The sequence below is a fragment of the Medicago sativa genome, chromosome 6 (genome assembly GCF_051527215.1).
Source record: "Medicago sativa cultivar Bolivia chromosome 6, Bolivia_mono, whole genome shotgun sequence".
Lineage (NCBI taxonomy): Eukaryota > Viridiplantae > Streptophyta > Magnoliopsida > Fabales > Fabaceae > Medicago > Medicago sativa.
In genome coordinates, this window is record NC_140754.1 from 60,235,682 (window position 1) to 60,250,321 (window position 14,640).

General features: G+C 36.4%; 1 pseudogene; it reads left to right on the forward strand.

Moving 5' to 3' along the window:
• Positions 1-14,640, forward strand: part of LOC146916021 (uncharacterized) — an 86,138-nt pseudogene that overhangs the window by 60,600 nt on the left and 10,898 nt on the right.

The following is a 14,640-nucleotide window of genomic DNA, read 5'->3' on the forward strand; positions in this document are numbered from 1 at the left end:
GAAACACTTTATCAGGCCCAATGTGTCCCCTTGGGGTGCACCAGTCTTATTAGTTAAGAAGAAGGACGGTAGTATGAAGTTATGTATCGACTACCGTCAGTTGAATAAAGTGACAATCAAGAACAAGTATCCACTTCCAAGAATTGACGACTTATTAGATCAACTTAAAGGAGCAGCATTGTTTTCTAAAATTGATCTCAGATTGGGTTATCATCAAATCCGTATCAAATCATTAGATGTATCCAAGACGGCCTTTAGAACACGATATGGACATTATGAATTTTTGGTCATGCCTTTTGGTGTGACTAATGCCCCAGCGGTGTTTATGGATTATATGAACAGAATTTTCCAACCATACTTGGATCAGTTTGTTGTTGTTTTCATCGATGACAATCTGGTTTAATCCAAGAATCCTCAAGAACATGCTCATCACTTGAGAATAGTTTCAGATGTTCTTCGAGAAAAGCAGTAGTATGCCAAATTCAGCAAGTTTGAATTTTGGCTAACTGAAGTTAAATTTTTGGTGCATGTCATTTCTTATGGAGGAATATCAGTGGATCAGTCAAAGGTAGAAGCTGTTCAGAATTGGGCAAGGCCTAAGAATGTTGCAGAAGTTAGAAGCTCTCTGGGTTTAGCAGGTTATTGTCGGAGGTTTATTGTGAAATTTTCTCAAATTACTTTACCTCTGACACGTCTTACCATAAAGGATGTACCTTTTATTTGGGACGAAGAATGTGAAAAGAGTTTCAAAACCTTGAAGGAAAAAATAACCAGAGCACCAATGTTAGCTATCCCTGATCCTAACAAGAGATACACTGTTTTTTGTGAAGCATCCTCCAAGGGTCTTGGTTGTGTACTTATGCAAGATCAGAATGTGATAACTTATGCTTCCATACAACTTAAACCCCATGAAGAGAACTATCCCACCCATGATCTGGAGTTAGCAGCTATAGTCTTCGCTTTGAAAGTGTGGAGGGACCACTTGTACGACGCACCATCTGATTTATTCAGTGCCCATAAGAGCTTGAAATACTTGTTTGATCAGCGAGAATTAAACATGAGACAAAGAAGGTGGATGGAATATTTGAAATATTTTGACTTTGATTTGAAATATCATGCAGAAAAAGCTAATGTAGTAGCTGATGCATTGAGTAGAAAAGCCTTAGTTAAGGCGGATGTGATGATGCACACATGTAAATTGTATGAGAAATTTAGAGATCTAAACCTTGAAGTCATAGAAGTTGATGGAGGCATGTGGTTACATAAATTGGAAACTTCTTGTGATTTAAGATCTCGAATTGCCCAAGCACAATGTGAAGATATAGAACTTCAAAGAAGAATTGGACATCCCGAATTTACTATGGCATCAGATGGAGTTATGTTACTTGAAGGCAGAATTTGTGTACCAAATGATGCTGAATTGAAAAGGTTAATTTTACAAGAAGCTCATAAAAGCAATTTCTCAATACATTCAAGTGCTACGAAGATGTACCATGATTTGAAGCAAAACTATTGGTGGCCTCACATGAAGACTGATGTTGCAGAATTTGTTGCAAGATGTATTGTCTGTCAGCAGGTTAAAATTGAAAATCAGAGACCTGCAGGATTACATAACCCTTTAGAGATTTCATAGTGGAAATGGGAGCATATAACTATGGACGTTGTAAGTGGATTACGTCGGACACAGAGAGGACATGACTGAATTTGGGTGATTGTAGACAGGTTAGCCAAATCATCTCATTTCTTGCCGGTTAGATCCACTTATAAGACATATCAGTATGTAGAGCTTTTTATTTAAGAAATTGTTAAGTTGCATGGTGTTCCAGTTAGTATCGTATCAGACAGAGATCCCATTTTCACTTCACACTTTTGGAAAGCTTTTCAAAGAGCCTTGGGGACTCGACTGAAATTGAGCACATCCTATCATCCTCAGACGGATGTTGCGTGCTTGCATTTTAGAGGATGGAGGAAGTTGGAATAATCATTTACCATTGATTGAATTTTCATATAACAACAGTTATCACGCCAGCATAGGAATGACACCATATGAGGCATTATATGGCAGAAAGTGTAGGACTCCACTGTGTTGGGCAAAAGTCGGAGATAAAGGTATTTTGGGACCAGAAATCATTCAAGAGACAACTTTAAAGGTTAAGTCTATCCTGGAAAAGATTAAAGCGGCACAAAGTCGTCAGAAGAGTTATGCAGACAAAAGGCGAAGACCATTAGAGTTCAATGAGGGAGATCATGTATTCTTGAAAGTTACACCTAAGTTGGGTTTACGAGGGGTATTCAGGACAAAGAAACTTAGTCCAAGGTACATTGGGCCATTTCAGATACTTAGGCGTATTGGTCCAGCAACATATCAGTTAGCCTTACCTCCATCTATGTCAGGACTACATGATGTATTCCATGTCTCTCAATTACGAAAATTCATTCCAGATCCTTTTCATCCAGTGGAATTAGAAACTATAGACTTGAAGTCTGATTTAACATTTCAACTAGAGCCAAAACAAATTGTCGATCGTGATGTCAAAACTCTCAGGAACAAAGAGATTCCCATTGTTAAGGTGCTAGGGAAGGGATCTCTTGATGGAGAACCTACATGGGAATTGGAATCTGAGATGCAAGAGTATTATCCGCATCTATTTTCAGGTAAACTTTAAATTTCGAGGACGAAATTTTCTCAAGGGGGAAGAATGTAATACCCCGCTTAACAACACTGTTATTTATCTATGTCAGTTATTATTTTCTAAATTATCTATGACATTTTTTTAAGCAAGGGCAAAATGGGTATTTGCCAACCAAGAGAATGTTTAAGAGGAAAATTCTAAATTTTCCACACAATTCCATTCACTTCTCTCTCTAAAACATTTTCATAATTTCCTCCCCTTCTCTCTCTAACTCCATCGGCCATCATCATCTTCAAACCCTCTCCATCACAAATTTCCATTTCTTCATGAAATCATCAAAGTTAAGCAACGAATAGGTTCCTTGTGGTGTTATTAGTAAGAATCAAACTTCAAAACTCATTTTCTCCCTTCAAGCCAACCGCCCCTTTCCCTATAGTTCCCCAAGTTTCAAATTTTCACTCTAAATCCATTGGAAATCACTTATAAGCAAGCTTTTAGAGGTACCCATGATGTTTTAACCACTTGATAAGCAACCAAAATGTATTCCCTTCACTCCACAAGAGGAGGCCGCCCCACACCCTTCATTTTGGGGAAAATGGATCTTTGTGGAAATTCTCCATTCTTATGCTTTTGTATGTGTTCATGTGTTGTGGGTGTTGTGATTTTTAACTTGTTTGATAGTTGTAGGACCAATTGGAGGAAGAAGGAATTTAGCTAGTGGCATGGATTTGGAGGTTTTGCCACAAAGTTCAACAAAGGAACCAACACAAGAGTGTGAGTTCCTTTAGTTAGTAAATCCCTCCCTTTGGGTAGTTTAATTATGCCATTAGAATGATAATTTTATGACTTTGGTAAATTAGGACATAATTAGTGACATTGTGACTTAAGTTAGTACCCCTGCTAGTGTACTCTAAAATAGCTCTTATGTTGATAAATATACTTATGGTAGTGTAGGAATTGGAGGAAAAATAATTTGACAAGTTTTATTGTATGTTTGAATAAATACACAATTTCGGCTAATATTTCCAAAATTGAAATTGTTGGATTTTTATAACTTTGACTCAATTCTTAGACAATGTAAATGAAACTTTTATGGTAATAAGTGGTTTTACTTGGCTAAGAATTTAGACTATCTTTGTATCGAAAATGTAGCCGAAGTGTGTTATGGTATCCTCTAATCAAATTCTACCATAATGTATATATATATATTGGTGTAAGAAATTTTTTAGAGTAGATTAGCCATGAATATCAGTTATGGGTAGGTCACTAACCTCGGAAAGATAACATTATAGAAATATAGTTATTATTGACACTTTTAAGTTAGAGACGAGAATTTAAGTCTCATTATCAGTTAGGACATTAAATGATTTATAAGTTGTGGCTTTTTCTATCCTCGCCAGTTAGGATACAAAAGGTTCCCGCCAGTTGGAACGGGCACTATCTGTGGGGATGACCTTCTAACAGCCCGATTTTCGCTAGATTTAATTTAATTGTTTTTATGTGTGTTTGTATGTGCTCATATGTGATTATTGCCTCTGTGTGTATTATGGTTGGGATTTGTAGAATTAGGTGTGAGAAGGGTATTTTAGTCATTTTCGACTTAAGGGCATTTTGGTCATTTTGTGGGTAGGGGTAATTTAGTAATTTTACTTAGGATTATTTTTAGTGCTTAGTGAGAGTCATTATTTTACTAAGTTGCTAGAGAGTGTAGTAATTTATTTATAACCGGTAGGTGACCGTTATTATTACATTTTACCGTTAAGTGAGTAGAAACATTTTGAATTAGATTAGTAAAGGGTTAGGCTCATTAAGACATTGTGAGTTGAGCCCAATTATGTAGAGCCTAAATAAACTCTAGTGTTAGAGAGAAATAGGTTTTACACCATCATTTTTCATTTTAAGAGAAGAGGTAGAGAGAGAAAGGGCAAGAGAAGATATGGGTTTGAAGAGGAAGATCTAGAGAGAGCTAGAGGGAGCTAGAGATTCAAGTCTTTGGGAGCTAAAGTGAAGCCTTAGTTGGTGATTGTGAAGAATTAAGGTAAGGGGGTTAGAATTCAAGCATAATTAATAATTGTTGTTCTTCCCTAATTCTTTGTTAAGTGGTTAATTTGAATTTGGTGGTAGAAATTCGTGCTTGATTTTGGTGACATGATTATGTACATGAATTGAATGATAATTGTGTGTCGTTGTTGAATTTGTATGTCAAAATGGGTTTATATGTATATGCCATGTTTTTTAATGATTATGATGAAGAAAGAAGTTGTGGTTGTTATATTGTTGATGAAATCATGATTAGATGTTGTTGTTGTTGTTGTTAGATGTGTTGTTGATGAATTGATTCTTTGGGTATCATGTATTGGTGAATTATGATGAGAATTGAATGGTTGTTGAAGGTTTTGTAAAAATGGGTTAATTTGCTAAATTGTGTTGGAATGGTGTTTGATTTCATGTTTGGTTGTGTTTTTGAAAGCCCTTTTGAGTACATATACCTATAAACAACCTTTGGGAACAAATCTGGATGTTGGGGGATCAAAATTTGGATTTTTGGTTGAAAAATGGTGTCAAACCCGTAACTACAGGAGAAATTCGCTAATAGCGAAATTGTCTGGAACTTTTTCGCTAATAGTGAAAAATTTCGCTATCAGCGAAATTGCCCAGTGACAGCATTCTCTGTTTCGCGTTCATGTGTCTTTTTCCCTCGTTTCTGTTTTGAATTGACTTTTGGTGTAAACATAAAAGTTGTAGATAATTGTGTTATCTTTCTAATGGTCTTGGTTTGAGTTGAAAATGATTTTTAGATTTTGAGTTATGATGAAAATACTCCAAGTGGGTCTTAGTAAAACTTTATTAAAATTCAGCATAAACCCCGAATTTGAAATGAAAAATGGTGTTGATCGGTGCAGAATTAGCCTTTGGTGTAAACACGAAAGTTGTAGGTAAGAATGTTACCTTTCTAATGCCGTTGGTTTGACATGAAAATGATTTTTGGGTTTTGAGTTATGACGAAAATACTCCTAAGAGGTCTTAGTGAAATTTTACGAAAAATCCGCATAACTATTTCTAACTTATGTTCTATGAGTTCAATTAAGGTGTTTAATCATATTTATACTATGATGTGATGGATCTAACTTGTTTGGAATTGAAAATGGGAATTTTTGGAAAAATGATAAAGAGAGACGAACCTTGTTGAAAATGGTTTTAAAAGCCAATTTCCTTATAAATCTTTTATGGATAGTTTTATATGATTAAATGAAGATATGTGAATGGTTGCTAGATGTTGAATATGATGTTTACCATAAGGTGTTGTATTTTCTCCTTTACTTGAATTGTGAGAAATTATGTGAAGTTGTTAAACTATATTATATAGTTGATGTTGATTGATGTATATATGACAAAATGATGTGATATTGTTGGTGAATGCATGTACAAAATGATGGTGATGATGTGGTGAATTGTTTGTGTGAACATATGCATTGTGTCGAGTCATGTGTTCATGCATTCATGACTGATGGTGGCGGATTTTATATCCAATTGAGGTGATTATGATGTTTTTGTTGCATCATGGGTGACGACCTTGAGGTGATTTGGTACCGCATGCATCTAGAAGAGTCTAGAACATTGCATGCATTTGAATGGTTGATGAGCTGTGTCATAATTGAATATGTGACTTGATGAATTTGTGTATTGGTGAAATTTGATGAATGTTGTGATTGTGTGGATTGGTGTATATGTAGATTGGTCGATTTTGTTGATGGTTGTGAATAATTGAAATATGCTATAATTGCATGTCTTACTTGTGTGTTCTTATACAATTGGTGAACCTATTTGATGATAATTAATTTGATGTGATAATTGCTTGCTTATAACTTTGAAATGATGGATTGTACTTGTTGAGTTAAGTATACTAAATGAGGAATAAGGTGAGTAATTCTTCATTGATTGCTGTTGATAAATGATGAGCTTATGTAGAAGACTTGTTTAGAGATTGAATATGCTTGCTATGCTATGTTAATAACGTGATAGCTTGAGATGTATGGGATGGGGGATAATAATCATGTGATGCTAGTATTCTAGGAGGGATGGTTGTATATATGTGATATGCATGAATCCTTGAATGCTTATGTTTGTTTTTGTTGATTATGATTTATGTAAAGCTTACCCTCAGTGGTTTTGACCGCCTACCTGTCTGTATGGATGGGTAGACGCTGTGCAAGGGTAGTTTGCTTTTGTTGAGTGCTTGGATAGCGGGAGCTATCTCCGTTATCGTTTTGGAGTCGTAGGTTTAGGCTCTGATTAAGTTGTCGGTGTCGTTATGTTATTGTTGGATTTACTTTGTTTGGAGATTTACCCACTTGTCGGGATTTAGAGGATTTATATGATGATGTGTACTGATCATGGCATGTATATTTCGGAGACGTATGATTTGTATCCGCTGCGACTGATGATATATTTTTATACATGCATGTTGTTTGGATTTTGTTGAGACGTAGTGTCAATTTCTTGAATATATGCTTTATTCGCGTGTTTTATCGCTTTAATAGAGATAGGGCGTTACAGACCCCACAATAATAAGAGGAGTCCGGTATCCCCGTCAGTTGGGTTCCCGCCAGTTGGAATTATTACCGGTATGCAGTTGAATAAGTTCCGGGGTTACTCCACCTAGTTTTATTCCGTAAAATCAATTCAGATAATTATATTGTTCAACGCTAACTTTACTAACTCAATTGATAGCTAATGTGTTAAATATTCAGTTACGATATGATTACAGTATTACAGGTTAAAGATGTATAAACCTCAAAGAGATTGAATTTAGACAGAGGGCAATCATAGGTATCCCCAAGGATTGCCTGCAGCCTAGGATAGGTGGAGCTCACTGAGACATTATGTCTCATCCCATTCCATTTTTTTTCAGGTGCGCAGACATCTAGCAAGAAAGGTAAAGAGAAGGTCACAGAGTGATTCCAGCTTTTGAGAAGGTGTTTCATATGTAGATGTGTGTGTGTGTGTGTGTATATATATATATATGTATGTATGTCTCTGGATATGTTTTAGTATGGTTTAGGCCTTGACTTTACGTCAGACTTTATGTTTCAGTTCTGTATAATATTACGTGCTCGTCAGTTAGTACTAGTATTATCCAGATAGTTTGTACTTTGTACCTACTCAGATGTATTTTGATAAGAATTCCTGAGACCTATGTATATTATCAGTTTGTTAGATATAATTTCTGTATTGTAATTTAATGTATCCGGTACGAAATTTTGACGCTCTGTAAAAATTCTAGATACTTTGTAACAGCGTTACATTCATTAATTCAAAACTTAAGTCCTTTTGAAGGAGTTTTGAATTTGGAAGAGGAGTTGATCTTTTGTGAACTTTGGAGAAGTAAAGCGCCGTCAAAGGTTTTGGCTTTATCTTAGACCTTGCTACTTGATAGGATCCCGACTAAGGTAAACCTTTCTAAGAGAAGGTTTTTGGGGTTTGAGGAGTCGAAAAGGTCTTTTGTGATATTGAAGATGAATGGGCGACGCACCTTTTCCTACATTGTCATTTTATCTCTAAAGTGTGGAGTGAAGTGATGAGGTGGTTGAACTTTTATTTAATTACACCTCCTAATCTTCTCATTCACTCCTTGGCTTGGTCTAGAGAGGTGAGGTCAAAGAAGCTTAGAAGAGGGGCTTGGTTGATTTGGCATGCGGTTGTTTGGGTGGTGTGGAAGGCTAGAAATAATCGTATCTTTAATAATATTGTGTCTGACGTGGAGGATATTATGAAACTGAAAAATGAAATGATTTTCCTTTTTTGGTTAATCAATGAGTACAAAGCTATTTATAGCTGAATGCATGAACACCATAACAAACTATGGAGTTGCAGTAGCTTATTGAACATGTAACTAAGCTAAAGCCTATAACTTGGAGCCCAAGTTATCTAAATTGATAGTATCATGTAATAGCCCCCCACAAGTTAGAGGTTGGTACAAATCAAGCAACCCTAACTTAGATAGAAGAGTAGTAAATGGCTGAGGAAGCAATGACTTGGTGAAAAAATTAGCAAGTTGATCTTGGGAAGAAACTGGTAAAAGTTTCATGATGCCAGCTTGAAATTTCCCCCTAACCAAATGACAATCAATCTCCAAGTATTTTGTGCGTTCATGAAACACTAGATTGGCAGCTATATGAAGGGCACTCTGATTATCATAGAACAAGACAGGCAGCTTGGAGCTTTGAATGTTGAGATCCTTGAGCAAGTAAAGAATCCGTTGCAACTCACAAGTTGCTGAAGCTAAAACTCTGTATTCAGCTTCAGCGGAATACCTGGAAACAGTGGTATGCTTCTTTGTTCTCCAGGAAATCAGAGAGTTGCCTATGAAGAAGCACTGACCAGAAATTGAGCGCCTGCTATCAACACATCCAGCCCAATCTGCATCAGAAAATCCTTGTAAATGGAGAGAGGAGTTTATGGGGAAAAATAAGCCTTTGCCTGGGCAACCTTTGAGATATTTGAGTACTCTCAGAGCAGCATTGTGATGTGTTTAAGTTGGTCTAGAAAGAAATTGGCTAAATTGCTGTGTGATGAAAGTGATATTTGGTCTGGTGGAGTTGAGATAAAGTAGCCTGCCAATCAATCTTTTATAGGAAGAATTATCTTCATATGGTGGAGATGAATCATGATGCAGCTTGAGGGAGGCATCAGAGGGAGTAGAAACAGGTTTAGAATTGAGAGTACCTGAATCAGATAGTAAATCTAAGCAATATTTCCTTTGACATAAAGAGATGCCTTGCTTAGAGTGTGCTACTTCAAGACCAAGAAAATACTTCAATTGTCCCAAATCTTTGATCTTGAATGATGAACGCAGAATGGATTTGTTGTATTGAAACTCAGAAAGTGAATTGCCTGCCAATATGATGTCGTCCACATAAACCAGAAGTATAGTGAATGATGAATCAGTATGCTTAGTGAACAAAGAGTGATCTGCAGAAGCCTGAACATAGTTTTGTTGAATGAGTATGGAAGTTAACTTCTCATACCATTTTCTACTGGCTTTTTTTAAACCATACAAAGATTTAAGAAGTTTGCAGACTTGATTAGGTTTTGTGGAAGTGACACCAAGAGGAAGCATCATATAAACATCCTCTTGCAATTCACTATGAAGGAAGGCATTTTTAACATCCAGTTGATGAAGATGCCAATTATGTATAGATGCCAAAGCAATAACAAGTCTGATGGTAGTCATCTTAGCAACAGGAGAGCATGTGTCAAAATAATCAAGGCCATCAATTTGAGTGTAACCTTTAGCAACCAATCTGGCTTTGTATCTCTGCACTGAACCATCAGCATTGTATTTAACTTTATATATCCATCTGCAGCCTATAGGCTTGATGTGATCTGGTAAATCAACAATCTTTCAGGTACCAGTTTGTTCAAGAGCTGATAACTCAACATGCATAGCGTTATTCCAGCAGTCAAATTTACTTGCCTCATCATAAGTTTTGGGTTCATTTTGAGAGTGTAAAGACATAAAAAAAATGAGAATGAGTGTTAGACAAATTTTGATGAGAAACATAATTGGAAATAGGATAAGAAACAGTGTGTGAATGGTGACGGACATAATCTTGCAGATAAGATGGTGCAATTTTATTTTCTAATGGATTTTCTTGGGGAAGAAGGAACAGCTGGAGAATGATGATCAGGTGAAGAAGGTGGTGAATTGTTAATGGCAGGTATTTGGATGTGTGAAGGTGATGAAGAGTAGTCCTCATCATCAATGATAGGTACAGGTGGGGGAGTATCAACACACTTAGAAGCAATAGGTTGAACTGGTGAAAAATACTCCCATTGAGAAGTAATAGACTCCCTATTGCTTGGATAGGGCAAGAAAAATTCATGAAAAATAACTGTCTAGAAACAAAAATTTCTCTTGAATGAATATCAAGAAGAATGAAACCTTTGTATCCTGACTTGTATCCTAAGAAAACAGTTTTCCTGGCTCTAGGTTGGAGTTTGGTTCTATGAGATTGAAGTGAAGAGGCATGACAGAGAAAACCAAACACTTTGAAAGTATCAATGTCAGGAAGTTTGTGATAAAGAACATAGTATAGAGACTGACCCTGAAGTAAAGCAATAGGTATTCTATTGATGAGGAAAACTGCATGCAAAAGGGCATAAGACCAATAAGATTCAGGAAGTTTAGATTGGTACAAAAGAGCCCTCCCAAAATTCAAGATATGTTGATGTTTTCTTTCAACTCTACCATTTTGCTGGGGGGTTTCAACACAAGATTTTTGGCGTAAAATGCCAAGAGATTCATAAAAGGATGGAATGAGGAATTCAGGACCATTATCAGATCTGATGCATTTAGGGGTGACATGAAATTGAGTTTGAACCATTTTAATAAAGGATTTGACATGATGGGAAGCCTCAGATTTAGTTTTGAGTAAAATAATCAATAAGAATCTACTATGATCATCAACAATTGTAAGAAAATATTTGTGGCCATGAATAGAAGGTATAGAAAGAGGACCCCAAATGTCAAGATGCAAAAGCTCAAAATTAGAAGTAGCATGTGATGTACTAAGAGAGAAAGGTAGATGCTTTTGTTTGGCAAAGTGACAAATATCACAAACAGAATTTTTATTATCAGAAACAATATTTGAGTACAATAAAGACATCATATTCGTTCTCTAAGAAGAGAGACGACAAAGTCTAAAGTTCCAAATGGCTTTATTAGGGATGATACTGGAATTACAAGAAGCAGAAGTATTACAAGTATTGGAAACTAAACTAATGGACTCTTTATTAGGGAAAATAGAAGAAGCATGAAACTTGTACATCCCATCTTGTTGGTTAGCCAAACCAATCATCTTCAGGGATGTTGAGTCCTGTATGATGCATTGATTAGACAATAACTTAAAAGTGCAAGATAACGACTCACAAACTTTGTGAACAGACATAAGATTCAATTTGAAATAAGAGGAGTATAAAACATTATGAAGATAAAATTGAGGACTGTAATTGATAGTACCAGCATATGTGTGACAGTGACAACAGAACCATTTGGTAAAGTGACATTGGCAGGTAAAATAGCATGATATGAAGAGAACAAATTTAAATAATAGCAAATATGTTTGTTTGCACCAGAATCCACCAACCAGTATGAATTTAATAAAGAAGAACAAGTAGTGGAATAGATTATACCTGCAGAAGTATGAGACAAATAAGAAGGAGTGGTGTAACTGAAAGAAATTTGAGGTGCAGCAACATGATTGGAAACTGAACCAGGAGAAGTGGAAGGTGAGGGAATCAAATTTGCTTGCTGCAATAAAGCTACAAGTTGTTCCATCTTGTCTTGAGACAAACCAGATACACCAGGAGAAGTATTGACCTCAGATACATCACTAGAAGAAGCATTGGCCTGTGAATTTGGTTTATTCACATTGGGAAATCCATGCTTTTGATAACAATAATCAACTGTGTGATTAGTTTTGTTGCAGAAAGTACAGTGTCTAGTGGGCTTGTTATAGCCACCTTTACCACGCCCCTGAGACTTGCTTGCATCATAAGCATTGATTGAAACACTGCTATCTTCAAGAGTTGCCATAGCAGGAACAGAAGCATTGTTGCTCTCTTCTTGAATAACCAACGAAAGAATTTTGTTCAGTGTAGGAAGAGGATCCATTAAGAGAACTTGAGTCTTAACCACTGGAAATTGTTCATTGAGACCAGTAAGAAACTGAATAATTTGGTCTTCAACCCTATAGGTTTTTGGTAACCTCACAGCATCACACTTGCAAGAGAAAGGACAGTGACAAGTAGGAAGAGGCCTGTGTGAATGCAACTCTTCCCACAAAGCCTTCATCTCTGTGAAATAATCCAATACAGATTTGTTACCCTCGTTAAGTGTGTGCAGTGAAGATCTCAATTGAGCAATGCGAATTCTAACAACTTTGGAGAAACGCTCTTTCAAATCTTCCCATACCTCAAAAGCATTATCATGAAAGACAAGTGTTTGTGCAATTGAGTCTGAAACCGAGTTAATAAGCCAGTAATGAACCAGATGATTGCAACGTTCCCAAGCATTACGGTTCAGATCGTCAGGATCAGGCTCAGGTAGGGTTCCATTGATGAAAGGAAGCTTGTTTTTAGCTCCTAAAGCACGTTGCATAGAGCGACTCCATGAAAGATAGTTAGAACCATTGACCTTTGGTGAAACTACAACAGAGTTTGGTCCTTCGCTTGGATGAACAAAATAATCTGATTCAGAATCAGATTGTTGTTGCTGATTATTGTTTCGAGCCATAGCGTAACAGAGTACAAGAAATTGAAGAATGAAGAAGAAGCTGCAATGGCGAAAAATGAAACAAGAACAGAGAAACCGAATTGAGTAAAATCAACTCAATAACGAAGAAGAACAAGAAGCTTCTTCACAAAATCAACAAAAATCAACAAGAATCTCTGCAAATGAAGCAACGAAAATGGAGGAAAACGAAGGAAGAAGATGAAGATTGAACAAAACTTCATCTACAAGGCACAACGGAAAACGGTTACAAGGACCGTAACAGACTTTCCCTTGAGGGAAAATCTGATACCATATTATGAAACTGAAAAATGAAATGATTTTCCTTTTTTGGTTAATCAATGAGTACAAAGCTATTTTTATAGCTGAATGCATGAACACCATAACAAACTATGGAGTTGCAGTAACTTATTGAACATGTAACTAAGCTAAAGCCTATAACTTGGAGCCCAAGTTATCTAAATTGATAGTATCATGTAATAGAGGATTTGGTGGACCATGTTAGAGTGATGTCTTGGCAATGGAGTATGTCGAGATTGAAAATTGCGACATGTTTATTTTATGAATGGTGTTGGAATCCTCGTCATTGCCTTGGCGGTTGAGCAGGTGTGTGCTTCGCCTGGGTTTGGTTTTTTGTTTCGCGGTGTCTGCAGTTTTGGTGTTCCGTGGACAGCGGTTGTGCAGTTTTGTGGTGCTGGTCCTTTGTTCTTTCCCCTCGGTTGTTCAGTTGTGCAGCTGGTCTGAGATCTTTTGTTCTTCTGCTGGCGCTGTGTTGATGTTGTTAGTGGATTGGGTAGAGGTGCTGTGTGCTACTGCTGCAGCAGGTTTGTGTGGCGGGTTTTGGATGGTGCTGCTGATGTAGTTAGTTGTTGCTGTTTTTGTTCCTATTTCTTGTTGTAATAGGTTTGTAGGGGGGTTTTTTATCGAGTTGTTGTTCGGTGGAGAGCTGCCGTTTGTTATAAGGCTCTCGTTTGTAACTCTTTTTCCTCCTATGCGGGTTAAGTACTCATTGTGCTAGCCTTGCTTAATATATTTGCTGATTCAAAAAAAAATTTGATGATTTTGATCTGTTTGGTCACTTTAGTGTTCTTTATAAAAACTTGAAATGTACAACGTGCAATTAATTGATTTGTGAGGTTCATTCGTTTATATATATCCAAAGGTAAGAAAAATGTACAATCACTTGATTGTTACTTCCATTTCGTTTCCTGTATATTTTCCCTGTTTCTGAAACTATGCTTGAAATCCTTATAGCTGATCTATGATCCTTTTAGTTTTTGTACTTGTAGTTTGACGTGCCATCAGAGATCTTCATAAGGGGTAAGAGATTCTCATCATTAGGATCAATTTTAACTTTTTGTTCTAACCAAACAAAGCCACGCATATGATTTGATTTCCACCTAAGGTTTGATGATCACTTCTCACATTCTTAATATTTTGTTGATGCACCACCTATTCCAAATACTATGAGAATTGTTGTTTGATTCCTCAAAGTGGATTTGTGGTTGGAAACTTGTGTGTCTTCGAATGATGTTTTTTTTTTCAACAGTGAAGATGATGGTCTGGGTATTTGAAATTGCTCTTCATGGTTTTGAGAGATATGGGTTTGTGTTGGTAAAGTTTGATAAGAGAAATTTATAATCTAAAGATTAATGAGTTTGATAAAAATATGGTATTTAATAGAACATTACGGTGTCGTTTGATTTATGTAGC